Source organism: Zonotrichia albicollis, chromosome 2, assembly GCF_047830755.1.
Source record: "Zonotrichia albicollis isolate bZonAlb1 chromosome 2, bZonAlb1.hap1, whole genome shotgun sequence".
NCBI lineage: Eukaryota > Metazoa > Chordata > Aves > Passeriformes > Passerellidae > Zonotrichia > Zonotrichia albicollis.
Window position 1 is genome coordinate 80418280 of NC_133820.1, and position 22116 is coordinate 80440395.

Sequence of the window (22116 nt, forward strand, 5' to 3'; positions counted from 1 at the left end):
AGTACTATGGAAACACAAGTGTTTAGGGTTAGAGTATATCAAATTATAGCATCTGTAGCCAAGATTTTGTATGAACTATAAAAAAGTTATGCATAAATGTTGCAGTTTGAAAAGAATATGTTCAGAACAATACCGGTAAAAATTAAAAATGTAAAAACAAAGGATGGGTCCAATTTCAACACTTTGAACTTGCATGAACATCTGGGCAAGAGATACTGAACACAATTTTTTAACAAGAAATGTTAAATCTTTATATAAAATATCCATGAGAGGATACATGTAAATTTTTTGTAACATTATTTATTTCACTATTCTGAACCATTAATTCCGTATTGTTAAATACTTCTGCCTAATTCAACCAAACTTTTTTATTTTTCCTACTTTTTGAATTGTCACTGTATTCTGTGGCAATATAGAAGTGAGTCAGTAAAATAAAATCTTGGCATGAGCAAAATTCACTAATTCATATTTTCTGAAATAGCTTCATAATAGCGTTAAAAGTTCCATCTCTTTTTATACCCATTAAAGTACTTTTTGTGAATAAACCCCTCAGATTTAGAGCCCATAATTCAGTCAAATAACATAATTGCATATAATATCCTTGAGTGAGGATGAAAGCTTACTTTAGATGTGTTCATAGTAATTTTAGACTAATCTGAGCAAGGAACAGCTTAGTCTTTCTCAGTGTGATCATTGCCCATGTTGAACAATATTTTAATTTTGGAAACATCTGGAAACACCTTCGTTTTGCTAGTAATTGTTTTCTTTATTATAGTCTCTTTATTTTTTCCTTTTTCCTTATTTTTTTTCTCAGTGAGTAGAAACATATGCCCAAGTACAACACTGCAGAGAATATTTTCACATTGCAGCTCTCATTAACCAAGTCTCCTTTCACAAACACCACTACATATGAATGAAGGAAGGAAAAAGCAAAGCTTTCCCTTTTTCTGGAAAACAGATGTCTCAAGGAGGAGAGGGAAGTGCTTAAGAAGCTGTGAAATTCACCACATCGAAACCAAGACTTGCATGGGCTTAGCATCTTCTAAATGTCAGGGGAAGAAAGAAAAAAAAAAACAAAAGGAAAAGAAAAATCTGATAAATTCCCAAAACAATAATCAGTATGAATTCAACATTCACCCCTCTATCTCCAAATACTTTCTCTGGAAACAAAAGAAACCCATAGGACAACAACAAGAATACCATCAAAACCTGTTTCTACCATAGTCATTCAAGTTTCTCCAAATTCTCTTTTCCTCCAGAATGAAAGCATTTCCTTTAAGGGAAATTTACTAATCACTTTAATTGGTCATGAGTTATAATTAAAGAGTATCTGGACCCTTACAGTCTTTGCACGACCACTACAACTTATTGTGTGGTTATTCCTAAAGTCCCTGAAATCTCCTTTAAACTAGATAGAAAAGAATTGTAATCAAAACAGTATACCTATTCACTGTATAATATACAGCTGCTCTAAGTCAACATTTTCATCCAACAAATTTGTGAATACCCACACATAAAGCTGTGTGGATTTTTAAAATTGCATTTCCAATGTAAATGACAGTATTTTCTAGGAATAAGCTATACCAGCATAGAATTTCTTATTATAATTATTAATCGGGGGTGGGTTTTGATTTTGTTTTGGAGGATGGGTGTTTGGAGTGAGACTAATGTAACTTATTTCATGAGAAATAAGGGAAATAAGTCAGGAAATTTCACTGGGTCCCAAGGCTCAGGTGCTCTGGTACTCTGCTTTGGAAGCTCAGCTGTCAGGTAGGTTCCTACAACCAAAAGCAATGAGGAGCTGTGGGAGCCTGAGTGACGCCCGAAATCTGCCAGAGTCATTTGTGTAAGAAACATCTGATGACAGTCCTTGGTCTGTTTGCATTTGGCTCATACCAGTGTGAATCACAGGAAACCCTGCTGAGTCTGACAAGCCTTTCAAAAGAGACTCTGGGCCTCCAAGAAAAGATCAAGATGTGGAAGATCTATGCTTTGAAAAATCTCTGCAAAAGTAAGGCTTTCCTCTCTGAAGTGCCATCAATTCAGGTATACCTCTGACTCCTTAATCTCCCTTTGGGCTGCAACATTTCACCTTATGCATTGAAATTTTTATTCTGGGCCAGAATGGCAGCAAAGTATTACAATTTCTACTCTACTCCTGAATCCCCTAAACAGCCAGTTGTACAACAGCTTCCCCCCAGCTAATTTTTTAATTGATACCCAGTATTGACTCTGTGCACTAAGGGAACACAATCCAGGCTTTTGACTCTGAAATTTCATTTTTTAGCATCTCTGTGTATATTTTGTCCTTTTCTAAAATACACTAACCTGTATACATCAAAAGGGAGGCATAGAAGATTAATTTCTTGCATTGATTATTCTGGGGAAAAAAACCAGTTTTAAATGTCTTGCTTTCTAACCTTGCTGGAATTCACCAGTTCTTTATATATCAGGAAAGAGTAATTGCAACAATTCCTGTACAATTTATTTTTTTCTGAGAAATGTTATGGATTGCTTCTTTACTTAAATTATATTTTTAGATTGGATGCATCCAGAGATTTTCAGTGCTTTTAATAATTTATGTTGTTCAGTCCCAAATCTCTGCTTATCTCTACTATATTTCATGCATGTTTTAAACAGGATTACACTAAAATGGTGTTCAGCAGACAAACACAGGGGAAATTGAGTGGCTTACAGTGTTCTTCTCAAGTGAAAGAAGAACCTTGAAGTTTTTCATATCTGACACTCTATTAGATAGAGGCAACATCTGTAGGCAAGGATCCATGGACAAGGTTATACAGCATTGCATTAGAAAAGGATTTATCCAGAATGAGCTCTTCAACCAAAAATTGGAAATGAAAGGTAAAAGCACAAGAAAAATTTTCTTTTCTTGCAGTTATGTTTACATTTATCCTAGTCTGTTATAGTATGCACAGGAAACAAACTCTTACTCTGAAAGTCCTTAGCCTTAAATTCCAGTGTTTAAGAGGCATATGGACAATGCCCTCAGTAACATGCTTTGATTTTTGGTCAGCCCTAAAGTGGTTAGGAAGTTGGACCTGATGATTATTACACTTAGGGGAAAAAAAATTTTGATGTTCATCTAAGCAAGGGTCGAGTAATTTTTGTAATTTCAAATTTGCCAATAAAATGAGCTTTGAGCAAAGGGGAGAGGTATAGTTTTTTCTCTGCATTGCATGTGATTCTTTCAGTCTGGGGTGCTGAGGCTTTTTGGTTTATTTCTTGTTTCTCTTTTTTCTTTTTCCAAGAACATGACAGGCTAAGGTCTTTTGTAAAAATTAGCCTACTCTAGCCAGTTTTTATCATCTAAACCTATAATTAATGTTCTTCAAACACTGGCCCTTATCTGATGTCTTAAAAGAGCCTTGTCTGTGAGACAGCCAGAGACACAGTTTAATTTAAACTGTCAAAGATTAAAAGGAAAAATACCTTATTCTTTCTTTTACACAGGTGATGAGGAACTTAAGTCTTTGAAACAGAGAATGTCAATGTCCTGTGCCAGTGTGATGCTAAATACAGTGGATGATGAAGATTGATTCATTAGAAATGTTCTACCCTCTGTCAAATAAGGAAAGCTAAGGGTCTTGTTTGCTAATTTTTTTATAATAACTGACTAGAGATGATAACAGATGCCAGCAAATGAAGAAATATTTGAATTGAAAAACAAATCTTTGACATTCATTTAACTTACCCAACATGAAACAATAAATAAAATAAGGAGACTCCTTCTGCAGTTTGGAAAACCTGGTTGTTTTTCAGGAAAACCTGAATCCACTAAGGGTGGATTTCACCCTACACAATCTCTGTCACCCTGGCTGGACAGAGTGCCTTGGCCCAGCCTGCCCAGGGCTCAGGGCAGTTGGCACCTCCAGGGAACAAGTCAGCCCTCCTGTCTGTCTGTGCCAATGTCTGCTGACTGATTTGTTCAAGTGCTTCCTTGACTACACAGGCACCCAATATTTTACATAGTCAATATCCTTATGCAGGAGCTAGTTTGGAAAGTAGGGATGACTTTTCCTCTACCATTTTTGTATCTTCTCCAATGGTGACAAAATGCAGCTACCACAAAGGAAAAACACAAATGAAAAGGAACTTCCCCGCTTATATTTTGCTCAGGCCATTGTTGAATTATCCTTGAATGTCTGTGCCAGCTCCATAATTAACCATAATCAAAACAGACACTGTCTCAGTTGTTCCTAAAAAATGAGAATTAAAAAAAAAAAAAGGAATAATTTTTCATTATTGCTATATATTAGGGGAAAAGAATAAAAAGACTTTTTCCATTGAAGTCTGTAAAAGTAATTTAAAAGGATAAACCTGAGTGACTTTACTAGTGACTTTACTACTTCTTCCTTTTCTTAGAAAGTAAAAGTATCTAAAAACAAAATAAACTTTAAATCATTACACCTCATAAAAATGTAATTATATTTCAATTATCCCCTGGGGATTGTACTGAAAAGAACATGTTGATTGTGCTGCCTTGGCTCCAAGAGAAACAGAATAATGAGAAATCTTGGCACTTGTACAGAAAGGTAAGTTACAAAGCCATTTTCATGCCAAAATAATAATTCTTCTTCTTTGTTTATTTGAATATTTCTTGATATTTCATTTTACTTCTTTATCAATGCTACTAGAACTGAACCTCTTTTTGCATCTGTTTTAAACTTCTTAATGAGGTCATTTACCTTCTAAGCAGCAGTTTCACTTCCAGCCACCCCACGTGAGACTCTTGCCCCAGTTTCTTTGCCTTCATAGCAAGTAATGGTCCCAATGCAAGGTCTGCTTCAGCACTCTGTGTTGACAGAAAAGAAGGTTAGTAGCAATTTTCACAGGTTGTTTCCCATGTAAATATTTGTTGGAGATAGGGAAAACCTTGATTTAGAGGTAATGGTTCACTGTTGTGCCATTCAGTCAATTTCTCATCAATCTTTTTTTGCCTTCTGCTGTGTGGGATGTCGTAGAAGAGGTCTGGGCAAAACATGCCAGGGAGTCACAAACTGCAGGATTCACAAGGACTGCTATTTCTAACCTAAAGAACCCCTCTGTGGTATCCTAAAGAAGACATTTTAGTTGCACCGTGTGCTGGTTTTTGTTGAGATGACATCAATTTTCTTCACAATGGCTGATATGGGTCTGTGTCTAGGACTTATGCTGAACACAGAGTTGATGTTACAGAGATGTTTTTGTTATTGCTGAGCAGGGCTTGCACAGAGCCAAGGCCTTCTCTGCTTTTTGTACTGCCACAGGGGTGAGGGAGTTGGGGGTGCATGGGGGAGACACAGCCAGGACAGGTGACACAATCAGATCCAAGGGATATGATGGATATATGCTCAGAATATAAAGTGGGAGGAAGAAGAAGGAAGGGGAAGAAAATTTGGACTGCTGTTGTTTGTCTTCCCAAGTAACTATTACATGTGATGGAAACCTGCTCTCCTGGACTCTGCTGAACACCTGTCTGTCCATGGAAAGGGGTGAATGAATTCCTTTTTTTTTCTTTGCCTGTTTGCACAGTTTTTGCTTTCCCTATTAAACTGTCTTTATCCTTTTCTCACAATTTACCCTTCCTGTTCTCTCCCTGATCTTGCTGGAGGGGGAGTAAACAGGACTCGAGACTGAACCCTGGGAAGAACACCACGGGTGACACGGTGCCAGCTGAATGTAACTCCACTCACCACCACTCTCCAAGCATGGCCCTGCAGGCATTTTTTACCCAGAAACTGATTTCCTTCCTGAAGAATGCCCAGCCTTCCTGGACTACTTTACCCTTCAGGACAGACTCCCAAGAGACACTGGCAACCATGCCTTGAAAAAGGGGGGAAAAGGAAATGGGAGAATGGAGTAGACAAAAGTGGAGGAAAAAAAAAAAAAAAAAGGAATTGTAAAAGAAGTAAATGTAGAAGGAAGGAGAGAGGTGAGGAGGTCTTTGCTGGGATTCCATCCCCAGTGACAGCAGAGGGGACAGGTCACAATAGGACAATTACCAAAGCATGGCAGAGCAGGCAGGGCTGTGATAGTGCAGGCTGGGCAGGGGTGAGTGCCAGGGTATGTGGTGAAGGCTCAGCTGGAAAAGGGCCGGGGCAGAAATGCCAGCTGGGTGTCCAGTCCAGGCAGGACACTGTCACCATTGTATATTCTGAAAAATTCTCTTTGCCCAGGATTCTTCTCCTGGGAAGCTGAGAAGCCTCAGAGAAAAAGGAAAACAATATTATCTCATTTGCTTCTCCTGTGTTTTGCTGCTTTGGAATGTGGTTTGGAGCTTGTTTATCCAACAGGTGGTTGTTTCATTGGTTGCATGTGAATTGTTTTTACTTTATTACCAATCATAGTCCAGCTGTGTCAGGACTCTGGCGAGTCACAGGATTTTCATTAGTATCTTGTTAAACTTTCTGTAAATATCCTTTCTGTATTCTTTAGTATGGTTTTAGCATAGCATAGCATAGCATAGCATAACATAACATAACATAACATAATCCTCCTAAGAACATGGAGTCAGATTCAATAATTTCCTCCCTTCGTCCAGGGGACCCTGAAAATTCCACAGGACACAGTGCCACCCTGCTCCCTCACCCTCTTTCCTAGCTGCTCCCAGGTCCTTGGCACTCCTGCCCCCACTCCCTCTGCCTCCAGCTCCCTCCTGCCCAGCCCCACTGAGCCCCCCCTCTCTTCTGTCTCCTGCTTTTCATCCATGGGAATTCCTTCTTGGCAGAGCTAGTCTTAATGACTTCTCCTCATCTGTACTCCTATGTGGGGAAGCCCCAACTCAAGCTCTTGAGCTTGTTGAACATCATGAGGTTCTCATGGACCCTCTCCTCAAGTTTGTCCAAGTCCCTCTAAAGCCTGGAATCCATTAACATTGTGGAACAGCCATTCTCAGAGGTGTTTGAAAGTGCCTGAGCTGGTTCAGCTGATACCCTCTGCTCTTGGCATCAGAAGTGGACCCACTTTAAGTAGCTTCACCAAAGCTTTATACAACCAGATGATGGAGCTGCTGAATTACTGTGTTTCAGCAGTTCCCAATGATATGAAGTGGAGGAGGGGAGCAGCTGACTTCACACATAATTTTGTTAGCAACACAGCACTAAATGAGAACTGAAGAGAGTACTCATCAGATCTTATGAGGCATTATTGTAGTGGTTTTCAATAGCTTATTCTTTCTTTTCAAATATTTTCTCAGTCTCTTGTACTTGATGTTTTTGTGTAAGAATAGATCCTAAGGGCAGCCTGTCCTGAAACATCCATCAAAGGTAGTTCCTGTGTCAGTGGGAACACTGCAGCCTACCCTACAGTTTAGTTTTGGAAGGTTTTGCCAGGGCTCAAGATGATTCCTTCATCAGGAAAATTAAACCCAGCCCCTTTCCTTCTAACAGACTTGGCAGAGGAATTGGAGCTCGAACTATTAAATGGAAAGGCACGCAGTGTCCAAAGCAGAGAGAAAGCTATAAAAGAGCAGCAATGAAAAGCACACCAGAAACTTGGAAAAAAAACCCCAAAACCTGCCAAACTCATGAAAAGGCCAGCTAGAAAATTTCCACACAGAAATGCAGCGGAGATACCATTACTGTTACTAAATGCAATAAAGATAATGAATGATATCAGCAAAAATGAAACCCACATATAAAGTCACTAGCCTCAATATAAATTTTATGCACATTGATTCTTAAAAATACTAAGTATTCTTAGTTACCAAATCTTGAACTTTTCATTCATATAAATATAACATTATAAATAATCTGTGAAACTTTCTATTCCCTATGAAGCAAGAACATCAACTCTTATGACAATACCCACTGGTATAAGGAGATTTAGTCAGTCACCAAACCACACCTTTTAATCAAAATTCAATTCACTAGTTTCCCTTGTCAAGTGTGTTAAATTCACCTGTGTTTATTTTGTTTTAGGGCTTGGGGTTTTTAAAAATAATTTTTAAAAATATATTCTAAAATATGTGTATGACAATTAATTCATTCAACAAGAAGAAAAAAATCCAATCTGTTGTACTGCCTGGCAAACATATGAAATTTTAAATACAAATCCCATTGCTCTTTTTTTCAGTTAACCTTAATGGATATAATTTGACTTACTAGAGAATCAGGAATCAATAATTTCATGCTTTTCAGAGCCACATCACTGTCATTGGCTCAAGGGGAGTGTGAGTGTAATTTTAAACCCTCTTTACCTGAGAGGACAGTGTAGTGTCCTAGATTTGATGAGTTATTTGTTACAAGAAAAGGGTATTCAGCTCATATATTTGACTTCTGAAAGTCCACATCAAGCTTCTCCCTGCTGTTAGCATGTAATCAGTGTATAACATTACTCTGCAGTTTCCCACAGGGCAGTGTTTATTGCTTGTACTATCTAAAGGATTTCCAGGAGTGGCAGGCAGGAAGCTGCTGGTAGCTTAAGGGCTCTCACAATTCAGTCAGATGCCAAACAAAGCCAGTTTGCAGGAACTTTTTCAATAGCATCTCCTTTTATGGATTCTCAATGACCTGACTATCAATGAGGAATCTATTTTTATCCAGGCAACTTTTCTCAAATAACTGAACCCTTTGAATAGCATTACAGAGGGCAGATTTCTAATAATTCTTCTTTCAAGGATTTTTTTTTTCTTTTTCCCTTTTCTCGTTACCCTGGAAATGATCACCAGGCAATAGGAAACCAGAATTCAATCTGATTTATGCTGACTTACAAGATATCACAGAATGATGGCTGTAAGCCTTGCTGCATGTAAGTGTCCTATTTACTTCACTGAAAGCAGTGATGTACCTACAGAGGAATTCACATTCTGGGGTTAAAATCATGGAGTGCATTTGCCCTGTGTAATTAAAGGGCCAAGGAGAAACTTCAGCACTAAATCCCTGCCTGTCCCCAGTATTGGGAGCTGCTCTGTCACATGAAGGATACCACAAAATGAATATATTTAAAGAAGGAAGTTGGTGAGATTTGTTGTGTACAGTGCTGCCGGCATTGTGCCCCCCTTCTTTCAAGGGATCTAGAAAAAAATTTTTGGAAAAGGACAAGGAAAAAAAGTCGAAAGGGTTGGGAGCAATGGCAGTAAATGTGATACGGAAAATCTTAATCAAACAGAAAATTAGGGAAATTCCCATCTTTGTCAATCCTGCTGGAAATCCTGTATCAAAAACATCTTATGAATCTAGACTGCCATCTAGGCTTTATGAAGATCCAACTTTCTTGCAGTTCAAGAAAAAAATGGCCTAGAAGGCCTTTACTCTTCTACTATTCTATATTAGAGTCCAATCCATTAATGGCTTTAAATAGAGATCATTCCTGAGTTAAGCTATGGAAGACAAATGACACTTTAAAAGTGTCCTTTCATTTTTTGATCTACAAACACAGAAGTGGATGGCAAAGTGTCCATTTTAGTATAAGTGTTTTTTTGAAGCTATTTTGCATACTTCCCATACTGTTAATATTTCCTCTGATAAGTCTTCAGCTTTTATACTATCAATACTCTACATCCTCTGAGCAGCATTAAGTTTTACTTTGTGCAGTTGCAAAATACCTTAAAGGAAAAAGATACATTACCTGCATGTTAAGTCAATCCAAATTCAGGTGGACAGATGAGATTCTCATGTAGGAATGCAGTGTTCAATGCTTTACTTAATGTCAATAGAAAGAGACAAGCATGTAACTGAGATTTAGTTCACCAAAGTACTGAATTCCCCTATTAAGCACCATGATGACAACCTTGGCGAGGTGTGTGAGTTTGAGATAGGCATCCAAGTCCCTGAACCCCTATGAATCACAGCGAAATGTAGCCTGTTTCATTTTATTTAGGGAAGATGGGATGCAGAATGCCTCTGCAATCAGTGTCACTTCAAGTGTTCACATGAAAGATAGGCGTGATTACTCATGCTTCTACATTATACCATCCTGAAAATTGCTCTTACTTGAAATTGAATATTATGAATTTGAAATGTAATTGTTTATAACAAACAAAGGATCATACTCTTTCAGGCCTAAAGAAAGCTGAATTACTATGTGAAGTAATATTGTCACCATATCACTTCATATTAAAAGTAATTACTCTAGCTGAGGCAGGAACAAAAGAACATTAAATACTATGACTATATAATCATACCACACTTTTTGGAAAAAAATGTGGGCTGTCATAAGTTTCAGAGGCTGAAATCTTTTCATAATGTTGAGGTACCTACAAGATATAAAAAGCCCATACCCTCAAATAATTACTACATTTGAGCATTTTGACTATGGAAAAAATATAAATATAGTTGCAATTGTCAATTGAAGCAAGAAAATTAGTAAATTTTTATCAGAATTTTAACAATTTAAGTTAAAGATGAGACTCTTATTAAAAAATGAGACATCATAATGTTGTATTGACCTTTCTACCTTTTTGTAGGTGAGCCTTATTCAATTTGTCATAAATAAATATTACAATTTTTTACTAGCCATCAAGTCATGAGGTAAGGAAGGAGATACTTTGCATAAAGAAATGCTTGTGGGTGGATTGTGTCATTTATATTTTTCTGCAGAACCACAATGTTCCTGGATTGACTTTAGCAGAAGTGCAATGAGATTAATGTCCAGTGAGTTCCAAAAATAGAAAATAATTTCCAAACACCAGAAGAAGATGAAAAGACCAGGAGAAAATCAAAAGTCATCTAAAAACAGTGTCACTTCATGCAGTTAGTCAGAAATCTCTGAAATGCCTCTGAATTATTCTCAGCCCGTGCCCAGCTGCCATAACAACAAAACAATCTCTTCATTAAGAAACTTACTGTGATTGATAGAGGATGACAGAGATATTTTGATTTTATCAAAAGCTAATACCATTTCCCTAAGTTAAAAAAAAAGCCTGAAGAAAGCTACCTCCAAATCTTCTGAACTGAGCAGAGAATGCAAAGAGAAGGTGAATCCTCAAAAAACGTTTCTGAAGTTTTACTTAGAAGGTTATTATCATATGTATGAGGTTAAACAAAAACTCTGTACTATAAACAGATGCAAAATTAACCAGAAGTCATAGAGATGGTTCAATTGATCACACAGACATTTAGGCAGTTCAGGGACCTAATTTAGGAGTCTCCTTGGGATCTTTATAGAGTCAGTAGAGGCACCTTCAGAGGGTGACCCAGATATTAAGTCAGCTGAGTGAGATAAGTTCTGTGTTTGCCTGTACCTCTCTTTCAGCTACAGAGGACCCTTGCAGGCTCACCTACCTTCTAAGACTCTGTGGTTCTGCTGAGATCTCTGCTTGACATAATTTCATTTGCAACGCCTCTCATTCTACATGCACTGTGTAACATTCTTATCAACAAATGTCATTGCCTGTTAGCCAGGCAATGGTGACTCACTCATGTTGGAAGGAGCATAAAATTCCCACTGAAAGGATGATGTTCCAGACTAACCCTTTCTGGGCCGGAGCTCAAAGAGGTGACAATATACCCAAAAAGGTAATTAATTCAGGGCATGCAGAGAGTGTTTAATATGATTTCCCATCCCTTGTCAGTTCCAAAAACCTGTATCTAGAAAACACTGTGACACACACTGTATCTACTTATCCTTTCCTGCGGACTGACACTTTGGGAGCAGCCTCTCTGCTAAGCAAGTCATTCCTCACTTTCACACAACCCCCAAGAATCCACATCATGCTCTGCGCTTTCTCAGTTTCCTTACAAATGTCCAGGCTGACAAACAAGAAAAAGAACTTTGAATGGAATTTGTTAACCACTGGAATTTTAGCCCTTGAGGGTTTTGTTTAGTTTTTCAAATAGCACAGCCCATAGTAACATATCATTCTGAGTATCAAAGCACCCTCTCTCTGTGCATCTGATATTTTTTCACACCCCTGGTAATTTCATCACTGTTCATCCCTTCTCTGTGTCATACTTTTCTGACCCTTGTCATGCTACCTCTTTGGAAATGAGCCAGCTGCAATTTCCCTTGATCTATGACCCTCGGAACATGTCTCACAACATTGATGGGCAAAAAACTGGAAGTCAGGCATTAACTGGCCAATGACAGTTCATTCAAAATTTACAGAGCTGGTCCTAACTAAGCATTTTGGCAGGGCTTTTTGTTCCAACATTGAACACAATCCCTACAAGATTAGAATGCATCCTCCTCAGTTACAGTTGGCAGAAGTCTACTTGCATTGTGTATCTTTGGCAGTCTTATCATTTATTACCTTCAAAAATCACATTCTTTTTTTTTTTGATTTAATAAAATTCCTCAAGATCAGCTATGTCTCTGCTTTGATTTCTCATTGTAGGAGAAGGCCAAACTATTATAATTCCTTCTTTCTGAGTTCTATAAAACTCAGTTTAGGTTTTGGAGGGTTTCTTTTCTATTTTAGCAAGGATATCTTGAAGCTAAAATGGCTAAAGAATGATAAAACAATCATTGCATCACATGTCAGTTTTCAGTACACATTAATCTTTCTAATACTATTTCTTTTCAAATATTTTCTTATAAATTAAATGTTCTATCAAAATGTTTTTTATAAGAACTGCTACTCTTCTGTCAATTAAGCCCTGTACATAAATGTGCTAATGAAATTGTGCAAGTGAGACAGGAATAGTAACTATTTGAAGCACCATGCACACTGTCAAGCTATTTCTGACATTGCACATTGTATACATTTAGTTATCCTTGACTAAAAATGGGAAAAATAAGCTTTCTATTTTCACTGTTCATGCAAACATATTGCTTACAGTATGAGTAAAACCAGAAACAAATTGCTCTATCAGTACATCATCCTACAGCCAAATTTCTTGTGATTATAAAACCATTATTACATATTCCTCCTACGGTCCAAAAACACCTACAAGCAGATGAAAATGAAACTTCTGCTGAATTGATTTCCACATATGTTCTGTCTATTCCTGATGTTTATGAATGTCCACGACTTCTGGAAAGGAATCCTCCATTTCTCTTCTGACTTTTGTGCATTTCTTTTGCCGTGCTGATTCAACGACATCATTCTTTGTCAAGCATAGGTTGGGATAGGGGTTTGAAAGAAGGTAACATAGGCAGTCTCAGGTGCTGCTCCAGATACTACCTTTGGTAGCTTTAGGTTAGTTCCAAATGTGCATGCAGATACAAGGAGAAACACTGAAATTATTTCATACTACTGACATTCAGACTCAGAAGTCAGTTATAAAAATGGGAGTTGACCTGTAATTGGCCTAAGCTCTTTAAAAATTTACCTGATGTCCTTATAAGTTGGTCATAGCCCCTGACTGTTAGACAAGGGACCCTTCCAATCATTCTTTCTTCTGTTTCCTGCTTCCAAACAGCTATGCAAAACTGAAACTGACCCAGTGGTTGACTTGCCTTAGATCTCTGAATTATTTTCCTGAAAAGAAAAAAAATCAACTAAATAAATTTTCTTCCCAATTTCATGCACTTCTGTACTGGCAAATAGCATCAGGGCAGATCTGGAATTCACATAGGACTTCAAAGGGGTAAAGAGTCAAGCTGCAGGAAAAATAAGTATGCCCAAATTGAAGGCAAATTTATGGTCTGAGATAAGTATATATATTTGTATGATATTGTTCACAAGCTTTGTGATCTGGTATACCTGAGAGCAGAACATGACCCTGAATTTTAAGCAGGACTCAGCTGTATGCTTCTTGAATATTTTCTTGTGCGGTATCATCTTACTTTTGTTTAGCTTCTTCCTGGGGGGGAAAATTGTATTTTATTTGTTAGAATAATGAAATGTTAGGTTTTTCGGCAGAATTGTAATTCAGTGCCATTTTGAAAACATGAGCATGAGGTACAGCTTCCGCTCTCTATCTCAACAGCTCACCTGCCTGGAACAGAGCAGTTGTGGTACAAGCAACTTAGAGAAGCAGAGCTTCAGGGCAGTGGTGTCTTTTTCAGTGACTTATCTAAAACACAACTGGGCATGGCCCTACTCATGTTGGTTGCTCTCTGATTCTTTAGAGGAAAAGAAAGAAAGAAAAGTGATGTGAGCAATACTGGCCCAGCCTTTGCAACAGAAGGGTGTGAGGAAGGTAGGTCTGCTAGAAACTGATAATGCTGTTTATGAATTTTTATAGGAAAAAATCTTCAGAAATCTGTCCCACCTGCCTAAAATCATCATCAGGACATGTTTCTCCTTACAATCAGCATGGAAAAACCAGCATAGAACCTGCCACCATACTACCCCATCTTAGAATTAATGCTCCTGTAATAGTACCATGAAAATCTCCAGCTCCTCTCTTGGCAGAAACATCCAGTGCAACAGATGCCCACAAGTGAACCATATAGCTGAACCTAAGGTGCCTCTGCATACCAAAAAGAGCACACACAGACAACAGACAAAGGATCAAAATAACCCAGTTAACCAGAAAGAAAACATTTCTCACCATATGGGTCCTTGGGCACCAACTTCCCTGCTCTCAACACCAAGGGAGACATCTCTCCTGTTTACTAAGTGCCTCTGAAAGATGGTCTTGGGAACTAAAATTACTAAATATTAGAAATCATGGCTTTTGTAGAAACCCAATCTATTTTTCTCACATTCTATTTCTCACATACCACCATTTTTGACAAGTAATAAATTAACAACTTTTCTTCTTCACTTTGGCTACAACTACTTTATCACATAATTCTATAAAAGTCTATAGTTTTGTTCAGGGCAGTTGTTCTCAGCCTGTGTTTAAAGTTTTCTGTTTTCATGCCATATATAAATAAGGTATTACACATCTGAAAGCCCGTCTGGTTTCCCACTTCTAAAAACATTTTCTCTCCCTACAAATTTTGACTCATTCATCCAGGGATGTTGCCAAAGCACCAGCATTGCATGGTTTTGGGGCAAGCAACTCTTCCTTCTCCTTTGAACCTTTGTTTTTTTTCACATGAACTAACAATTACACAGTGCTTGAGTGCTTCCATTTTTTCAAACATAAGATTTATAGGCAGTAAAAATTTTGACCTGCTTCTGTACATGGCTGCATGCCTTCCCAGATCAATCCTTTTACTCTGTTTGAGTGAAAATTTCCATATATGCTAAACTGTGTGTAGTGAGAAGATTTTACGTCAGGCTTTTGGGAGGACACAGCAAGCAGCATTTCCCAACTCTGCGCTCTGAAGTGCTGGTAAATTCAGGGCATCAAACAAGACTTTGTGAAAGAGGATGCACAGATCTTGTCCATTTCTTCTTAGCTTCAATTTTTTTTAGCTTCACTGAGTTTGCCTGAGTGAGACCCATAGGCCAAACAAGCCAAATCTCATATACCACTGAGGCTGGTTTGATTTTCACTCCTGCATTAGCAATGCTGATAGCAATGCTAATCAACCTGTAATTTTACAAATGAAATGTTATAAAGCTCAGTAATAAACTGTACACAGCATATGAAAGTAGAACACTATGGAAACAAGTTTAGTTGCAGTTACACATCAAAAGAAGTCAGAGGTGAATTGAATTTAGGTTATACAAGTAGAGGCCAGAACTTGAAAACAAACACTTTGCTAAAAGAGCCTTTTTATCATTGTAAATCAGTGCAAGATCTGTCCAGCTTGTGTCTCAGCTTTGTTTTCCTTACCCTTCCACACACCCTTGCTTCACCTGGACTCTTCCCTCAACAGCTACACCACTCTCTCCTATCCCAACTTCCTGGGCCAACTTTCATCCATTCTGAAGAAGCTGAAACTCTTACCACCCCTACAATCTTTACTACCCAACTTTTCTAAGCCAAATTCTATTCTTAGAGGATTTGAACTCTCTAAATCTTTACAGGGCAAAGGAACCCCAAAGTCTTGTTTTCCTTCCTGATCCTTCCTCTCCCCGTGCTAGTCTGTAGACAACCTGAATCTCAGCAGTACTAAGAGAGTGGGAGTTGTCTCCTTTGCTCAGAATCATGGTTTCAATTCTCAAGGTCCTTGCTGCAAGACTCTGCAGCAAGCAGTTATTCTACGGCCCTTTTGTTTTTCAAATGTTTATCTGCATGGTTCCCCGGCATCTGTGATGTGCCTGGCAATCTCCAACTGTTTTTATTTTCCTCCTTTTTCAAGGTAATAATGAATTAAAGTCAGTTCTGTTAGACATTTTGGACAGAGAGACTAGTCTCTTGACAAATTTTAAATTTCTGTTTTAACACATGGTGGTTTTTAGATCAATGAAGACATCATCCAAATGGTGGGCTGTCACAAAGAATTTTTCTTTATGTTCATTTCCAGATGTAAATCACTGGGTGGCAACTGACACCAAGGAATTGAAAGAAGAGTCTGTTTAGCTGTCAGCTTGATGCATCTGGCTGGCTGTGTGGTTATAATGTTATCACAGTGACTTGGGGAACTACTGAATCACCCTATAACAGAAGGTTGTCTACTTCTCTTGTGTGCAAAGTAATAAAGCAGTACACAGAAGAAAATATTAGACAGCTATACTCCTTAGGCCAATTTGTCTCACAGCTATTCTACAGTAAATCAGAAATAATTCCTCAAGTCTCTGCAGAGCTATTCCAGATTTATGTTTGCAGAGCTAAGAGCATAATCTAGTTCCTTTAATCTCATTCAATCATTTTACACAGCCAGTACTGACTATATGCAGAAGTTTTTGAAAAAATATCTGTTGTAAAACAACTTTTATTTTCATAGTATTTCTAACACCCAAAGCTAAAATATGATGGAATAGATATACTGGCCACTTTTGAACTCTTTGCTGGCTGTGTATGAGATATATGTAAACTTTCTCCATGCATTTGATGTGTACCTCAAGCAGTGGTCTCCCTACTGATATCTACCCTGCCACTGTGCACACCCTGTGCATTTTCAGAAGTAACATGGCTCTTTCTTTCTTTTTTCTCTGGGTCTCCCATAGGAAGGGTATCAGAAAAAAAAAAAAAAATGAAGTTCGTATAAAAAGCATAGCCCTTTCCAGTTCTTCCACACTTGGGGATGAGCTCAGTTCTTCTGCCCTTTCCAGAGAGCCAATGATCTACAAAGGTCCTTTTCCAAAAGTCATATAAGATAGCCATGGTCCCTGGAAATCTGTTTGGAAAGTCTAACCTATGTTCTAATATGACAAATTTCAGAAGAAAGAACAACTTCTAAATGTTACCTGAAGTTAGTATTGATTTTATATAAACCTAACCACAAACATTTGAAATTTGTTTCAGGACAGTGTATAGTGTGGTAGGAGGTAAAAAAAAAAAAAAAAGTCTGTTTTCTAGTTCAGAGTCATTGCACTGCAACCATAACAAGCTAACTTTAGTGCATGCCTTTGTACCTGGTATACCACTAAGACAGCAATCCTAATAGCTGTCACTGCCATGGATGCACCAGAGTCACTGAGATGCTCTATTTTCCAATTATTTTTCCATCCAGATTTAGCTGCTTTTTTTTTTAATCAACTATTGTAGGTGAGGATAATTTAGACTGAACACTGACAGGCAGAAGATAATTGTGTCTGTGGGTGAGTGGGTGATCATCTGAAAGTGAACTTTTGAACTCATAAGCAAGCACGAGCTGTGAGTATGCAGCCTGCTAGCTGCAAATGGCATGGGCTGACTAAATTTTCATAACACTGGGACTAAATAACTGTGGCATGTCCTGATTCCTCCAATTAATAACAAGATGTAAGACAGAACCACCAATTAGGAGCTGATCATGCATTTCCTTCTGCATTTAGATGGGGAAATCTGGGGGCTGCAAAAGAAGGCGGTGAAGATCACGACTGGAGAAAAGATACTGGAAGTTGCAGGAGACCCTGGAGATCAGATCACTGCCTGGTGACAAGTGCTGGGGGATGAGCAGGCACTCTGGATCAGAGACCTCTCACAGCTGAGACTGGTACCTGTGAGCAGTGGCACAGCATCACCTGACTGGGCTTTCTGCCTGTCCTTCCCTGGCCAGCAAAGACACCTCCCTGTGCAGAGGGACACTGAGACCAGGGGAGCACGGTGCTGGTGGGGAGGGAGAGGATGAGTGTGTGAGGAAATAAGGCAGAGCAAAAGCTTAAATCTCAGGGGTTCCTAAATAAACCCCAATATCCAGATCCACCATGCATTGTTTTTTGCTCCATCTCACCTGTGACAATTTAAGACATATCTTGCACAACTGCATAATTCGATCCCTGCCAACCTGCATTGCATGCATGCAAAAGGCAGCTGATGTATTCACAACAGAAGACCATGCTTCTTGCGCAGTGATCAATGACTCACCAGGAGTATAGCCTTCTAAATTTAGTTCTGTGCCCTACTGAGGAGTTACTCTTGACAATTTACCATGGTGATGCCACCCTTATGAGCTTATTATCACTGTGTTTGTCTTCTCTCTCTTACTGCTGCTGGAAAATAGGCACAAATATTCTACCATTGTTACCTCTTTTTCTTTCAAATTATAACTTCTAAATTGCACAGAAAGAATGGAAGGAGAGAAACTGAACAAAGATCACCTAATCTTGCTAAACATGGCAGAAAATCACATTTGTGTCAGAGTGGAGCAACAAAAAAAAAAGACACATCCCAATACCAACTCCTGTAAATCCACTACTGAATTATTTTCAAATGTGGTAAATCAAATTTAAATGCCAATATGTCTGTATGTGAAAGATCAGTCTCACTGAGAAAAGAAGAAAATTATACAGACTTCTGTGAGCTGTATTTGAAGTGATTCTTGTTTATAATGAAGTCATCATTGTTTGCTTGGGTTTTTTAAAAAAATTTTAAGAAAGGAACTGAAAACACAAGTTATTAATAAATATTTTCAAGTAATTAGTCTGTGGAAGTAGAAATTTCTGTAGAAATAATGGAAGCTCATTTAAATGCTCAAATAGGCATTTGAAAAAAAGTGGGCAAAACACCACAGAAAAGTCTGTATAATATTAGTTATGCTAGTAAGTAATTCAAAATGGCTGATGCCCTTTTTCAGACTTTTATCATAAAGCATGGGCTGCCATTAAACTAGAGTCTGTTTTCTCATAAAGGAGGTACAAATATCCACTAATACCGGTAGTGCTTATTGAATTTCCTTCTGCAAGTATGATATGATGCAGCCAGCACAGGAGATGCTAAAAAAAAAACAAAGACAAGTGAGGTCAAAACACTGAACCGATGTCAAATATCATTTCCTCACCTCATCTGCTCTCCAAACAAACTGTTACTGCTTTCCTTTCTATCTGTACCTACCCACTGGTTGTTATCATTTCTCTATCAGCTCCTGGCCAGGCACACAGCTTAGCTCTGTCAAGATAATTTTGGTGTCCTCAGGCTGACTTGATGTTTTCATCTGTCTGAATCCAGTGGTCTGAATCTGTATGGATTTTAAAGCCATTTTCTGCTTCAATTCTAGCCTTCTCCTTTTAGCTTCCCTTTTCTTGTTTTCTATATATAAATCTTGTGTAATTGTTTCAGGATTAGTTCTCCTTGGTTCAAGCAACTTGACAGAATTGGGCATTTATACATTTGTCCATATGCCTTGTTGCTTGAAAATTTCTCTTGAACAACACCCTCTCTACTGGTAGCAGTCTTTATTATTCTGGCTTCTTAGCTAATGTTATGCTATGCTCATTTTTTACAATAGGTATTTAAATATTCTAGACATTTTGTGGTTCAGCTAAATAAAATAAGCCTATACAGCTTAAGGATTCAGGCTGCACCACTGGCCTTATCTTTTTCTTTTCCATATAAATCAGCTTATTTCTTTCTAAGTACTCCCAAAAGCTTATTTAAATGTGCCAAAGTACTCACTGTTTATAAAATACGTCTCTTCGGATGGGTATATGGACAGAGAAAAAAACCATTGCTGTTCACTGGAGTGAAGACTGAAATTGTGGATGGTTGTACTATACAATCACAGGGTAAGACCCTTTCTTAAAGAAGGCAAAAGTATTTCAGATGAAAGCAATTTTATAAAAGAGACTGAAATCCATAGGTGGGCCAGATTTGCGAAATCCAGAGGACTGGATTCAAAGGCACTGGAGTGTTTAGAGCTTTTTTCTCCTCTTATCAGAAAACTCTTCTAGCAAAAACCTCAATAGCAAGAAATTAAACCAGCTGGAGCATGAAGAAGCAAGTCAGGAAATGTGATTAAGGACAGACACATCATGGAATATATGAAATATCAGGAATATTACAGGTATGCCAAGGAAGTGGGTCGAGAGGGAAGGCATTAAGCATGTCAGACAGCATTCAAGGGCTGAATTTCTCTGTGGAGGGCTGGAAAGGTTGGGAAGGGAAGATAGATAACAGCAGCAGGCTGGATCCATCAAACTGATCACTTAGAGAGTGCAATCCTTTGAAAAAGAGAGATGGATCCTGACACAAGAACAGCAAGTCCCAGGGAACACATAGCCAAAAGGAATAATATTAAACTCAGTTATTTCCCAGGGTTTAGTGTAGTCTAGGACTGCTGTTTTCCTTTTTACTATCTGCAAACAGCTTTTCTGTATTCAATTTCTAAGATGCAATTTTCCAGCAGCTGCCAGTTTATTAGGTTTCTGCATATATGGTTGTTAAAATGTATAAATAATTTGGGACCTGCTAACCTGCCATTCCTGCTGCGGTCAGTTTACATTCTGTGTGACAATAGCTGCAATTATTTGTGCACTTCTTTTTTTTCTGGCAAGTTTTCAAACATCAGTTAGTTGGTGAGCAGAAAATGATAGCTTTTACTCTGTAAAGAATTATAAGCAGAAGTATACAGAGCTTAGCTCTAGGATGTCTATTTCATTACCAACATCCTCAAAGCGAGCTATGACAACAAGGATGTCTCATCTGGAAAACAATCCAGGATAAAGGAACAGAAAGGAATATGTTGATGTGTAATGTCATGACATTTCTGAGGAGTTTGAGTTTTTAATAAGTGAGGCTAGAGCTATTCAAAATGACCTACTGTAGTTTTGCTTTTAATTGGTTTCTTTGTCCTGATAGGCCATCCAGCTCATCACCTCATTAGCTTTTTGTTGCTGACGCACTTGATTTCTGGAGAGGTTTAAAGCTAATTACACTTTCTTCCTTAAAACAGAAAATAATGCAGAGACCACAACTGTCCCTTAGTTTTTCAAAGGGGACAGTTATTAGGTGCACAGTGATGCAGACAGCCTCCTCTGTAATCACATAAAAATCCCAAATACAGAGGTTTACATATTGGTTTACATGATTGCATGGCTGAGATGGGTGATTACTCCTGGAAGGCAGGAGCTTGTGGTAAGTCAGATGTTTGGATATGTGAGGAAGATCTAGAAGGATAAATCCTGTTCAAGGTGTTTGACTCCTTTTGACTCCAGGAATTCATTTGCTACTGTATACTGCTTAATCCCCAGAGCAACTCATTTCAGCAAACCTTAGGAACCAGTGCATGAACAGGCATAGACTGTCGGTAAATTTAGTTCATTTCCATGAGAAGACTGAAGACTGAGCCCCAGGAGAGTGAGGATGTATAGGTGGAGAAGATATTAAGTAGGTCCAAGTGCACAGCTGCCTACAGAAAAGTAAAAGCCTCCATTTAAAACCTCTCGTAGTATCTCAGATGAGTTTGAGAGTGCATAGGAATTGTTGTAGTGTGTTGTTAAGTTTCTTGTGTTATTCCCCCAATTTATGTATTGTTCTCCCCTATTATGTGTAAAATGGTTTCGTTCCCCCTTCCTTCCCGCCACCGTTAGCCTGCCAGCTAAGTTGCTATAGTAACCGCTATTCATAGTTGCCGATATGTAATTGCTCCTCCCCTGGTTTCCCTTATAAGTGAAAGTTGTTTCCTCCCTGGGTTCAGTCAATCACCCCCTTTCTCCTCCCAGGTTTCGAGAACCTTCTTCTCTCTGGGGGTTATGGTTGGCTGCCGCCCCGGAGCCCCTCCTTTTCTTAATATTAGTTGGTTATTTAGGTATGTCAATTATGTTTAGGACCTCAAAATATGTATTATTATTGGCTAGCTGGGTTTCCCTACCTTTTTCCCCCTTTTTCCCTTAAAACCCTGTCTGGCCCCCTGTTCAGGGCCATTTTCTGGTGGTCTCCATATTTGTTGGTGCTTCTGTAATAAAACCGACAGCCTACCTCCAGCAAGTGGTCGCCTCCTAATTCGTCTCACACTCGTGCCGCTCCAAGCTACCTCCCAGCTCAGCCCAAGGCCAAGACGCCGAGGGGGGCTGGCTTTAGATGTGCAGGG

General features: G+C 38.5%; 1 long non-coding RNA gene across 1 annotated transcript; it reads left to right on the plus strand.

Moving 5' to 3' along the window:
* The first annotated feature begins 1696 nt into the window (after positions 1-1696).
* LOC141728225 (uncharacterized) lies at positions 1697-18753 on the plus strand. The gene is made up of 3 exons (XR_012579062.1): positions 1697-2046; positions 16192-16334; positions 17645-18753. It is a non-coding gene; the product is annotated as an uncharacterized LOC141728225 (long non-coding RNA).
* Positions 18754-22116: the final 3363 nt, after the last annotated feature.